Here is a 13780-nt window from a genome sequence, read left to right as displayed (position 1 = left end):
ATGCCGCGGGTAGGTGGCGGGTCCCCTACCCCCACCTACCCCCCACTGACTCTTTTCATCACTTTTCGCCCCGGGAACCGTTGTGGAACCCGAAACCATGCTTAGACACTTTACAACGCAATTAACAACAACAAGTAGACAATTAACGGATCAAATACGGGAAACGAACGGCACTTGGCCTATCATGCTTTTCTAAACATAATCAACACCCAAACATGCGATTTCCCACCCGATAATCCAAGAATCAAAGCATACGGAACAACCTAGGGTTCTAATTACTTTTATATCAACAAGAATACGATTCGTCTTCTAATTGCAAGATTCGGTAGGAACAACACATAATCATCAAGGATACAAATTAATCATCAAGAATATCATAATCATCAAGAACAACACGTAATCATCAAGAGTCCCAATTAATCATCAAGAACATCACAATTATCAAGAAACTCCCAATATCAAGATTATCAAGATTCCCCATGGAATCATTAAATCAACATCAATAATAATCATAGTAATTTGCCATTTACAATCATATGGGGGAAACCCTAAGGGGAAATCATAGCTATGAAAATAGGTTTTGTTGAGACATGGGTTACCTCTTAGCCTTAATCAATTCCTTGGCTATGAAGGGTCTTTCTTTAAGCTTTCTTGCTTTCTTGATTTCTTCTAAGGGGATTCTTGGAGCACTTTGGGGTGGTGGAACGTTTATTGTGGTGGGGGGTTCTAGGTGCCTCTTAAGTCCCCTATTTATATATTTAGGAGTCCTGGTTAGGAACTAATATTATAGGCTTGCTAATTCTATTCCTTTTGGAACTAAGGATTGGATTTAGGGATAAGGGTCCATGGTCCATAGTGGACCATATTAATTAATTAAAGGGAATCCTACTCGTAGTCTGAATAGTAAAAGGCCTACTTCCTTTATTCCTTATAGATAACTAGGTCTAGGATTCCTAATTAGAATCTGAATAGTAAAGGGTTTACTTTCTTTATTCCTAATAGGCTTAGGACTCTAATTTAGGCAAGGGTCCACGGTTCATGGTGGACCTTTATTAATTAATTAAAGGAAACCTAACCGAATTAAATCATATTTAATTTTTATTAACGGGATTAATTTAATAATTAATTCGGGATTGAAGGCCGTAACACGGGGTGTTACATTCTCCCCCCCTTACGAGAAGCTTCGTCCCCGAAGCTTGGAAATCATTGCAGGGTTAACGAGTCAAGAGAAGAACCGTGGTCCTATAGAGAAGGTATTCCACGGGGAAATTGTATACTTGCACGCCTATGTGTGTTGGGTTTTTGGGAGCGATTAGGTTTTACAGGGCTAAGAGAGTGGGTTTCAAACTTGAGGACACGGTGAATTCAGGAATTAGGATCAAGTTTTCGAGGTTGCAACTTAGGTTGTGAGGTTGCCACTTGTATGGAATCGTTAAAACATGGGATTGAGAATGGGGTCTGAAGGGTAGAAAGGGTTTTGAAATAAGGAAGGGGCCGATTTTCCAAGGGAGGGAAAGGAATTCGGCTAGGATGGGTTAAGGTTTCTCGATCCCAAGTGAATAATCTGGTTAGATGCTTTGATCACGATGCGCCGACGAGCTGATGATCCTCCTTCCTTGGTGTTGGTGCTTGCTTGACTTTAAGATCCTTGTTAGACCTTGCTTCCCAGGCTAAGGTTTCATCCTTCTCTTCTTTCTTGAGGGAATTTCCCGTGGTGATTCAACACTTACTTCTTTAATGCGCCCAAGGTCTTGACCGAGTTGGGTCAACCAAGCCAATCTCTTAGGGCGCATTTCCCAAATTCTTTCCAAAGTCTCTTGGGAGTCGATGGACTTTGGGTTGAATTTCTCTTCTTATTGAATTTCATCTCCTCTTTAGTGGATGAAATTCTTAGTAAAACTTCATGTCTTACCCGAGGTTCGGCATTGTTGTGCCCTGTTTGTGTTATTTTTAATGATGAAGGTGTCCTTGCGTGCCCTTTTTCTTTTAAAGCGCAGTCGGTTACCAAATCTCGTTGTGGGATGACTCGGCGACTTTACGAGTCACCTCATCTCCTTGTAGGTCCTTAATGAACCTTGAAGTCTTGGCGCGAATGTATTCTTCACCCTTTTGCTTAGCACCATGGGCTACGCAGTTCTTGATTCCATACAACTTGTAAGGAGTCCTCTGATTTGCTCGAACGATGTCCATGGTTTGGAGGAGTCCCGGTCCCTCCTTAGCATTTTGACTTTTAAGGTTTTCGTGGGTTCTTATTACGAGTTCCCAACTCGCCTCCTTGGTTTGCGCAATCCTTTACACCAAACATCCCTAGTCGGTTGTATCGTAGGATCCGATTTCAATTACTCGTGCAATGTAATTGATTGTGACTTCCGGATGGTGTCTCGTGCGTCAAGGTCTTTTACGTAGGACACTATGTTTGGGTGGTCCATGGTTCTTTACCCAAGACTCACATTCCTCAATCGAGGCACACAAGTGCGCCACAAATCAATAAAATGAGGGGTTAAGAAATCAGCACATTGTACCAGTGGGCGCGAGGTGGGCGGTCGTCCGCCTGCCAAGCTCCTGCCAAGGACCCGCCAAGGTCCCGTCAAGGACCCGTTGGGGACCCGCGGGAAAGTGACTAGGAATAGTCAATTCCTTCGGGAAAGACCCCAAAAATGCACAGATTCATGTCCTGACAAGTCCCATGCCCTTGTGCACAATTAAAGGGACTTGGATACATAGGATGACCCATCGTACAATGTTCATTGATCCTTAAGCACGAGTTCTAGAGGTAGATATACATACATATATATATATTTATGTTTTCTTGGTCTGGGTTTAAAGGGGTGTAAGGAGTGCAAGGGCTAGGTTTCGAAGTCGAGGGGCGGATAGGGTCGATGTCTCAAGGTCGTAATACAGGAAGGAAGGTTGCCACCTTGTACGGGTTCGTCTGTGATGAGGGATCAAGAGCGAGGTTTGGAGTGATAGGACGGATTCTTTAACGAAATGGTACTTGATTGGCAAGGGGAGGGAAAGGGGCTAAGGACTCTTGGCTTCGAGTGATTATGCCTGTTTGGGGCTTGGTTGTGGCGTGCAGTCGAACTGGTGATCCCTTTTCCTTGGCTTTGTTTGATTCTAAGATTTTCGTTTGATCTTCTCTTCCCGTGTCGAAGTCCCCTTCGTTTCTATGGTTTCCAGGGGAATTCTCGTGATGGTTTCCGTGCACGTTCCCCTCGGATGTCCAGAAGTCTGGACCCAGTCGGTTTAGTGGGTCAAACCCCTAGGTCTTGACTCCTAATCCTTGCCGAGGGTTCTTAAGGGTAAGGGGGGTTTCGGGTTAGTCTTTCTTGTTCTATTGGGTTTCATCCCTTCCTTGGTGGATGAAATTCTTAGCAAGGATTTATGTCCTCCTCGAGGTTCGGCCTGTTGCACCTATTTGACGATGTTTTCTGTAGCGAGGGCCCCTGACACATTGAACGTATTTGTTTGCCCGCTCTTGTCAACGCATGGCGTTCTTCGGTGGCGTACGTACAGGCTATGGTTTCTCGTGAGGCCTTCACGGTTTTCGTGCAAGGGTGGGGTGATACGTATTCGTAACCTCCACCTACTTCGCCGATTCCTATCTAACAACTTATTTTAATATTGAATCAATGAATGTCGGTTCTTCACGCCCCTGGGCTGGGTAAGGGCCTTATGCTGCTCTACGGTTTTTAACAGGGTTTCCAAACGGAGTGGGGATATGAACTTAGAGTAAGGGCAATAACAATTTAGGGTTTCCGAGGGTTTGGGTTAAGCGCAACAAAGGGTGAGCAAGGTCATGATGGTTGCGAATTTGCTCTTAAGGTAATTAAGGATTCGGGGTAGGAGTTTTCAACAAATAGGGTATCAAGATGCTGGGGTTTCAGGGTGGATGATATTTTAAATTGGGGTGGTGGGATCGCAAGGTTTCGCGATATACTTACCTTGCACCCAAGGATTCGACTAATGGTGTCGTTCCTTCGCTACTTTAATAGGTGTCCTAGTTCTCCTTCCTGTTTGTTGTAGCCGCAACCCGGGTTTGCCGAGATAAGGCAACTTGTCGGAAGGTGCATGTCATTTGTCTGACTCGGGGGTTATCGTGGTTACCCTGGGTTGGTGCGTATTGCAGTCCGTCCCTTTTAGCAGTCCTGATTGTAACGCCTCTTCTTAGTAGTCATCCAAATCTTCCTTTTCTTTGGTCAGAGTCCTTGTCAAGTCTTTTGACGGGAGTTAGGACGAGGCGATTTATCGGGTAAGTGTACGTTACCCAGTTGTGGAAGTAAACTTATCTATTCGCACCCTTTCTTGGTGTGGTAAGCGTAGGGGGAGGTTCCTTTAAGTTAGAGAGGGATGAAGTGAGGGGAGGTTATGTGTATGTTTCACAATCTCACTGCGCTTCCTAAGATTCCTGGATCCTATGTTCCTAAGTACCTAGAGTTCAAACCTAGTGTCCTAAAGTCCGGTCTTAAGAGTCTTATCCTAGGGTCAAACTTAGGCTCTGATACCAACTGTAACACTCCAGATTTTCAAGACATTTAAAACTTATAATAAAGGTAGAATCTTATTAAATCCCAAGATATAAATACAAGCGTTCGGGGTGCTATGCCACACCTGGGCTAGAGAACCCAAGTGCACAGGCTAACTAACTAATATCCTCAAAGCGTAAATACGTAAACGTGGCACGCAGGCCAAAAGGGAAACTATTTACTTCTAAGTTCTAGCGCACTCCAGTGACTTAATCTTCTGTGCCTGAAAGCCAAATATATCTGTTCAGCGAGAGATGCTGGTAACCCACTCCAACGCGTTGAAATACGATACATATAGAGATATATATAGATATACGAAAACCATTTTGAGCATGAAGATATATCCTACGAACTCTAGCTTTAAAAACCGGGAATGACTCGACAGATAAGGCCAGACGCAAGCAACAGTTATAACGAGCATATGCAGTTCACAACAGATAAGGCAGATAAGGCAAAGCATAATCAATGATCATAACCCAATAGGAACAATCCCCAATATAAATCCCATAGTCACATCCCCCAAGACACTCGTAATCACAACTCGTCCATGTCACAACACATAACACACTTTGTTGGCGCCACAGGACCAATCGCATGCCCATACATGAGGGTCAGCGCATATAGCTCTGACACGGCCCCGCAGCACCCTGCCCCGTATCGCAACACGGAGGGGTCGATCGCAACCGACCGATGAACCGCAGCTCATCATAGTGTTTGATCGCAACCAAACAGTGGACCGCAGCCCAAGAGAATGTCATCTGACCGCAGCCAGGAAAAAGGACGAACAGCAGCTCGTATAGAAACGTTTGATCGCAACCAGATGCAACCCACATTACACATTAGGAAGGGGGAGAAAACGTATAACAAAACCTATGCGTGATCCATCACTTACTAAGAATAGTCCTAAGGGGTTCATACTTCTTCCACCTAGGTCAACGGGATACCAATTCAAATAGCATGCAATATAATAGACTCATAAACCTACGAACGGTACCCGAAACATCAAACTAGACATAGGCACGATAAACGGAGTCCGTTGGGACACCACGGGGAACGGGGAACATCAAACGGGGAAACCGGGAGCCCGAGGTAGTGTAATTTCCAGCGGGTAGCCGGTGGGTGGGGGTCCACCCGCCGGCTGCCACTGTTCCGGGCAGCGGGTGCCCGGCGGGCAGCTGCCCGCCCGCCGGCTGCCTGCTGCCGGAGCTGCCCGAGAATGCCGCGGGTAGGTGGCGGGTCCCCTACCCCCACCTACCCCCCACTGACTCTTTTCATCACTTTTCGCCCCGGGAACCGTTGTGGAACCCGAAACCATGCTTAGACACTTTACAACGCAATTAACAACAACAAGTAGACAATTAACGGATCAAATACGGGAAACGAACGGCACTTGGCCTATCATGCTTTTCTAAACATAATCAACACCCAAACATGCGATTTCCCACCCGATAATCCAAGAATCAAAGCATACGGAACAACCTAGGGTTCTAATTACTTTTATATCAACAAGAATACGATTCGTCTTCTAATTGCAAGATTCGGTAGGAACAACACATAATCATCAAGGATACAAATTAATCATCAAGAATATCATAATCATCAAGAACAACACGTAATCATCAAGAGTCCCAATTAATCATCAAGAACATCACAATTATCAAGAAACTCCCAATATCAAGATTATCAAGATTCCCCATGGAATCATTAAATCAACATCAATAATAATCATAGTAATTTGCCATTTACAATCATATGGGGGAAACCCTAAGGGGAAATCATAGCTATGAAAATAGGTTTTGTTGAGACATGGGTTACCTCTTAGCCTTAATCAATTCCTTGGCTATGAAGGGTCTTTCTTTAAGCTTTCTTGCTTTCTTGATTTCTTCTAAGGGGATTCTTGGAGCACTTTGGGGTGGTGGAACGTTTATTGTGGTGGGGGGTTCTAGGTGCCTCTTAAGTCCCCTATTTATATATTTAGGAGTCCTGGTTAGGAACTAATATTATAGGCTTGCTAATTCTATTCCTTTTGGAACTAAGGATTGGATTTAGGGATAAGGGTCCATGGTCCATAGTGGACCATATTAATTAATTAAAGGGAATCCTACTCGTAGTCTGAATAGTAAAAGGCCTACTTCCTTTATTCCTTATAGATAACTAGGTCTAGGATTCCTAATTAGAATCTGAATAGTAAAGGGTTTACTTTCTTTATTCCTAATAGGCTTAGGACTCTAATTTAGGCAAGGGTCCACGGTTCATGGTGGACCTTTATTAATTAATTAAAGGAAACCTAACCGAATTAAATCATATTTAATTTTTATTAACGGGATTAATTTAATAATTAATTCGGGATTGAAGGCCGTAACACGGGGTGTTACATTCTCCCCCCCTTACGAGAAGCTTCGTCCCCGAAGCTTGGAAATCATTGCAGGGTTAACGAGTCAAGAGAAGAACCGTGGTCCTATAGAGAAGGTATTCCACGGGGAAATTGTATACTTGCACGCCTATGTGTGTTGGGTTTTTGGGAGCGATTAGGTTTTACAGGGCTAAGAGAGTGGGTTTCAAACTTGAGGACACGGTGAATTCAGGAATTAGGATTAAGTTTTCGAGGTTGCAACTTAGGTTGTGAGGTTGCCACTTGTATGGAATCGTTAAAACATGGGATTGAGAATGGGGTCTGAAGGGTAGAAAGGGTTTTGAAATAAGGAAGGGGCCGATTTTCCAAGGGAGGGAAAGGAATTCGGCTAGGATGGGTTAAGGTTTCTCGATCCCAAGTGAATAATCTGGTTAGATGCTTTGATCACGATGCGCCGACGAGCTGATGATCCTCCTTCCTTGGTGTTGGTGCTTGCTTGACTTTAAGATCCTTGTTAGACCTTGCTTCCCAGGCTAAGGTTTCATCCTTCTCTTCTTTCTTGAGGGAATTTCCCGTGGTGATTCAACACTTACTTCTTTAATGCGCCCAAGGTCTTGACCGAGTTGGGTCAACCAAGCCAATCTCTTAGGGCGCATTTCCCAAATTCTTTCCAAAGTCTCTTGGGAGTCGATGGACTTTGGGTTGAATTTCTCTTCTTATTGAATTTCATCTCCTCTTTAGTGGATGAAATTCTTAGTAAAACTTCATGTCTTACCCGAGGTTCGGCATTGTTGTGCCCTGTTTGTGTTATTTTTAATGATGAAGGTGTCCTTGCGTGCCCTTTTTCTTTTAAAGCGCAGTCGGTTACCAAATCTCGTTGTGGGATGACTCGGCGACTTTACGAGTCACCTCATCTCCTTGTAGGTCCTTAATGAACCTTGAAGTCTTGGCGCGAATGTATTCTTCACCCTTTTGCTTAGCACCATGGGCTACGTAGTTCTTGATTCCATACAACTTGTAAGGAGTCCTCTGATTTGCTCGAACGATGTCCATGGTTTGGAGGAGTCCCGGTCCCTCCTTAGCATTTTGACTTTTAAGGTTTTCGTGGGTTCTTATTACGAGTTCCCAACTCGCCTCCTTGGTTTGCGCAATCCTTTACACCAAACATCCCTAGTCGGTTGTATCGTAGGATCCGATTTCAATTACTCGTGCAATGTAATTGATTGTGACTTCCGGATGGTGTCTCGTGCGTCAAGGTCTTTTACGTAGGACACTATGTTTGGGTGGTCCATGGTTCTTTACCCAAGACTCACATTCCTCAATCGAGGCACACAAGTGCGCCACAAATCAATAAAATGAGGGGTTAAGAAATCAGCACATTGTACCAGTGGGCGCGAGGTGGGCGGTCGTCCGCCTGCCAAGCTCCTGCCAAGGACCCGCCAAGGTCCCGTCAAGGACCCGTTGGGGACCCGCGGGAAAGTGACTAGGAATAGTCAATTCCTTCGGGAAAGACCCCAAAAATGCACAGATTCATGTCCTGACAAGTCCCATGCCCTTGTGCACAATTAAAGGGACTTGGATACATAGGATGACCCATCGTACAATGTTCATTGATCCTTAAGCACGAGTTCTAGAGGTAGATATACATACATATATATATATTTATGTTTTCTTGGTCTGGGTTTAAAGGGGTGTAAGGAGTGCAAGGGCTAGGTTTCGAAGTCGAGGGGCGGATAGGGTCGATGTCTCAAGGTCGTAATACAGGAAGGAAGGTTGCCACCTTGTACGGGTTCGTCTGTGATGAGGGATCAAGAGCGAGGTTTGGAGTGATAGGACGGATTCTTTAACGAAATGGTACTTGATTGGCAAGGGGAGGGAAAGGGGCTAAGGACTCTTGGCTTCGAGTGATTATGCCTGTTTGGGGCTTGGTTGTGGCGTGCAGTCGAACTGGTGATCCCTTTTCCTTGGCTTTGTTTGATTCTAAGATTTTCGTTTGATCTTCTCTTCCCGTGTCGAAGTCCCCTTCGTTTCTATGGTTTCCAGGGGAATTCTCGTGATGGTTTCCGTGCACGTTCCCCTCGGATGTCCAGAAGTCTGGACCCAGTCGGTTTAGTGGGTCAAACCCCTAGGTCTTGACTCCTAATCCTTGCCGAGGGTTCTTAAGGGTAAGGGGGGTTTCGGGTTAGTCTTTCTTGTTCTATTGGGTTTCATCCCTTCCTTGGTGGATGAAATTCTTAGCAAGGATTTATGTCCTCCTCGAGGTTCGGCCTGTTGCACCTATTTGACGATGTTTTCTGTAGCGAGGGCCCCTGACACATTGAACGTATTTGTTTGCCCGCTCTTGTCAACGCATGGCGTTCTTCGGTGGCGTACGTACAGGCTATGGTTTCTCGTGAGGCCTTCACGGTTTTCGTGCAAGGGTGGGGTGATACGTATTCGTAACCTCCACCTACTTCGCCGATTCCTATCTAACAACTTATTTTAATATTGAATCAATGAATGTCGGTTCTTCACGCCCCTGGGCTGGGTAAGGGCCTTATGCTGCTCTACGGTTTTTAACAGGGTTTCCAAACGGAGTGGGGATATGAACTTAGAGTAAGGGCAATAACAATTTAGGGTTTCCGAGGGTTTGGGTTAAGCGCAACAAAGGGTGAGCAAGGTCATGATGGTTGCGAATTTGCTCTTAAGGTAATTAAGGATTCGGGGTAGGAGTTTTCAACAAATAGGGTATCAAGATGCTGGGGTTTCAGGGTGGATGATATTTTAAATTGGGGTGGTGGGATCGCAAGGTTTCGCGATATACTTACCTTGCACCCAAGGATTCGACTAATGGTGTCGTTCCTTCGCTACTTTAATAGGTGTCCTAGTTCTCCTTCCTGTTTGTTGTAGCCGCAACCCGGGTTTGCCGAGATAAGGCAACTTGTCGGAAGGTGCATGTCATTTGTCTGACTCGGGGGTTATCGTGGTTACCCTGGGTTGGTGCGTATTGCAGTCCGTCCCTTTTAGCAGTCCTGATTGTAACGCCTCTTCTTAGTAGTCATCCAAATCTTCCTTTTCTTTGGTCAGAGTCCTTGTCAAGTCTTTTGACGGGAGTTAGGACGAGGCGATTTATCGGGTAAGTGTACGTTACCCAGTTGTGGAAGTAAACTTATCTATTCGCACCCTTTCTTGGTGTGGTAAGCGTAGGGGGAGGTTCCTTTAAGTTAGAGAGGGATGAAGTGAGGGGAGGTTATGTGTATGTTTCACAATCTCACTGCGCTTCCTAAGATTCCTGGATCCTATGTTCCTAAGTACCTAGAGTTCAAACCTAGTGTCCTAAAGTCCGGTCTTAAGAGTCTTATCCTAGGGTCAAACTTAGGCTCTGATACCAACTGTAACACTCCAGATTTTCAAGACATTTAAAACTTATAATAAAGGTAGAATCTTATTAAATCCCAAGATATAAATACAAGCGTTCGGGGTGCTATGCCACACCTGGGCTAGAGAACCCAAGTGCACAGGCTAACTAACTAATATCCTCAAAGCGTAAATACGTAAACGTGGCACGCAGGCCAAAAGGGAAACTATTTACTTCTAAGTTCTAGCGCACTCCAGTGACTTAATCTTCTGTGCCTGAAAGCCAAATATATCTGTTCAGCGAGAGATGCTGGTAACCCACTCCAACGCGTTGAAATACGATACATATAGAGATATATATAGATATACGAAAACCATTTTGAGCATGAAGATATATCCTACGAACTCTAGCTTTAAAAACCGGGAATGACTCGACAGATAAGGCTAGACGCAAGCAACAGTTATAACGAGCATATGCAGTTCACAACAGATAAGGCAGATAAGGCAAAGCATAATCAATGATCATAACCCAATAGGAACAATCCCCAATATAAATCCCATAGTCACATCCCCCAAGACACTCGTAATCACAACTCGTCCATGTCACAACACATAACACACTTTGTTGGCGCCACAGGACCAATCGCATGCCCATACATGAGGGTCAGCGCATATAGCTCTGACACGGCCCCGCAGCACCCTGCCCCGTATCGCAACACGGAGGGGTCGATCGCAACCGACCGATGAACCGCAGCTCATCATAGTGTTTGATCGCAACCAAACAGTGGACCGCAGCCCAAGAGAATGTCATCTGACCGCAGCCAGGAAAAAGGACGAACAGCAGCTCGTATAGAAACGTTTGATCGCAACCAGATAGTGGACCGCAGCCCAAGAGAATGTCATCTGACCGCAGCCAGGAAAAAGGACGAACCGCAGCTCGTATAGAAACGTTTGATCGCAACCAAACGATGGACCGCAACCCAAGAGTATCAATCTGACCGCAGCCAGCTTCTGAACCGCAGCTCAGGATAACCAATCTGATCGCAACCGAATTGGGGTAACACACACATAACACATAGCAAGCACATGCAACCCACATTACACATTAGGAAGGGGGAGAAAACGTATAACAAAACCTATGCGTGATCCATCACTTACTAAGAATAGTCCTAAGGGGTTCATACTTCTTCCACCTAGGTCAACGGGATACCAATTCAACTAGCATGCAATATAATAGACTCATAAACCTACGAACGGTACCCGAAACATCAAACTAGACATAGGCACGATAAACGGAGTCCGTTGGGACACCACGGGGAACGGGGAACATCAAACGGGGAAACCGGGAGCCCGAGGTAGTGTAATTTCCAGCGGGTAGCCGGTGGGTGGGGGTCCACCCGCCGGCTGCCACTGTTCCGGGCAGCGGGTGCCCGGCGGGCAGCTGCCCGCCCGCCGGCTGCCTGCTGCCGGAGCTGCCCGAGAATGCCGCGGGTAGGTGGCGGGTCCCCTACCCCCACCTACCCCCCACTGACTCTTTTCATCACTTTTCGCCCCGGGAACCGTTGTGGAACCCGAAACCATGCTTAGACACTTTACAACGCAATTAACAACAACAAGTAGACAATTAACGGATCAAATACGGGAAACGAACGGCACTTGGCCTATCATGCTTTTCTAAACATAATCAACACCCAAACATGCGATTTCCCACCCGATAATCCAAGAATCAAAGCATACGGCACAACCTAGGGTTCTAATTACTTTTATATCAACAAGAATACGATTCGTCTTCTAATTGCAAGATTCGGTAGGAACAACACATAATCATCAAGGATACCAATTAATCATCAAGAATATCATAATCATCAAGAACAACACGTAATCATCAAGAGTCCCAATTAATCATCAAGAACATCACAATTATCAAGAAACTCCCAATATCAAGATTATCAAGATTCCCCATGGAATCATTAAATCAACATCAATAATAATCATAGTAATTCGCCATTTACAATCATATGGGGGAAACCCTAAGGGGAAATCATAGCTATGAAAATAGGTTTTGTTGAGACATGGGTTACCTCTTAGCCTTAATCAATTCCTTGGCTATGAAGGGTCTTTCTTTAAGCTTTCTTGCTTTCTTGATTTCTTCTAAGGGGATTCTTGGAGCACTTTGGGGTGGTGGAACGTTTATTGTGGTGGGGGGTTCTAGGTGCCTCTTAAGTCCCCTATTTATATATTTAGGAGTCCTGGTTAAGAACTAATATTATAGGCTTGCTAATTCTATTCCTTTTGGAACTAAGGATTGGATTTAGGGATAAGGGTCCATGGTCCATAGTGGACCATATTAATTAATTAAAGGGAATCCTACTCGTAGTCTGAATAGTAAAAGGCCTACTTCCTTTATTCCTAATAGATAACTAGGTCTAGGATTCCTAATTAGAATCTGAATAGTAAAGGGTTTACTTTCTTTATTCCTAATAGGGTTAGGACTCTAATTTAGGCAAGGGTCCACGGTTCATGGTGGACCTTTATTAATTAATTAAAGGAAACCTAACCGAATTAAATCATATTTAATTATTATTAACGGGATTAATTTAATAATTAATCCGGGATTGAAGGCCGTAACACGGGGTGTTACAGAAGCCGGGATCCCGAAGTGGGATACAAACCAGCGGGTAGCCGGTGGGTGGGGGTCACCCGCCGGTGTTCTACTGTTACGGGCAGCCGGTGCCCGGCGGGCAGCTGCCCGCTGCCGGCGTTGCCCAACTTGGCCGCGGGTAGGTGGCAGGTCCCCTACTCCACCTACCCCCCACTGACTCTTTTTCACCATAAACGCCCCGGGAACATTTGTGGAATCCAAAACCATGCTTAGACACTTTCAAACGCAATTGATAACTCACGTAGACAATTAACGGATCAAAATCAAGAAACAAACGACACATAACCTATCATGCTTTTCTAAACGTAATCAACACCCAAATCATGCGAATTCCCACCCAATATACCAAGAATAATACCATACGAATTCCACGATATAACCTAGGGTTCTAATTATTTTTAAATTAACAAGAGCACAATTCATCTTCCAAAATCAAGATCCGGTAGGAATATCATATAACTATCAAGAACCTCATATAATCATTAAGAACATTGAGAACACCATATAATTATCAAGAACGTCATATAATCATCAAGAACACCATAATTATCAAGAACGTCATATAATCGTCAAGAACACCATAATTATCAAGAACGTCATATAATCATCAAGAACACCATAATTATCAAGAACGTCATATAATCATCAAGAACACCATAATTATCAAGAACTTCATATAATCATCAAGAACACCATAATTATCAAGAACCTCTCCTCATCAAGATCACCCATGGAATCATCCCACCCATCATCAACAATAATATCACAAATAATCAATACACAATAATATGGGGAAATCCTAAGAGGGGAATCATAGCTATGAAAATAGGTTTTGTTGATACATGGGTTACCTCTTAGCCTTAATTAATTCCTTGGCTATGAAGGGTCTTTCTTTAAGCTTTC

The sequence above is a fragment of the Ipomoea nil genome, unplaced genomic scaffold (assembly GCF_001879475.1).
Source record: "Ipomoea nil cultivar Tokyo-kokei standard unplaced genomic scaffold, Asagao_1.1 scaffold2928, whole genome shotgun sequence".
In the NCBI taxonomy this organism is placed as follows: domain Eukaryota; kingdom Viridiplantae; phylum Streptophyta; class Magnoliopsida; order Solanales; family Convolvulaceae; genus Ipomoea; species Ipomoea nil.
This window is presented reverse-complemented; position numbering follows the sequence as displayed.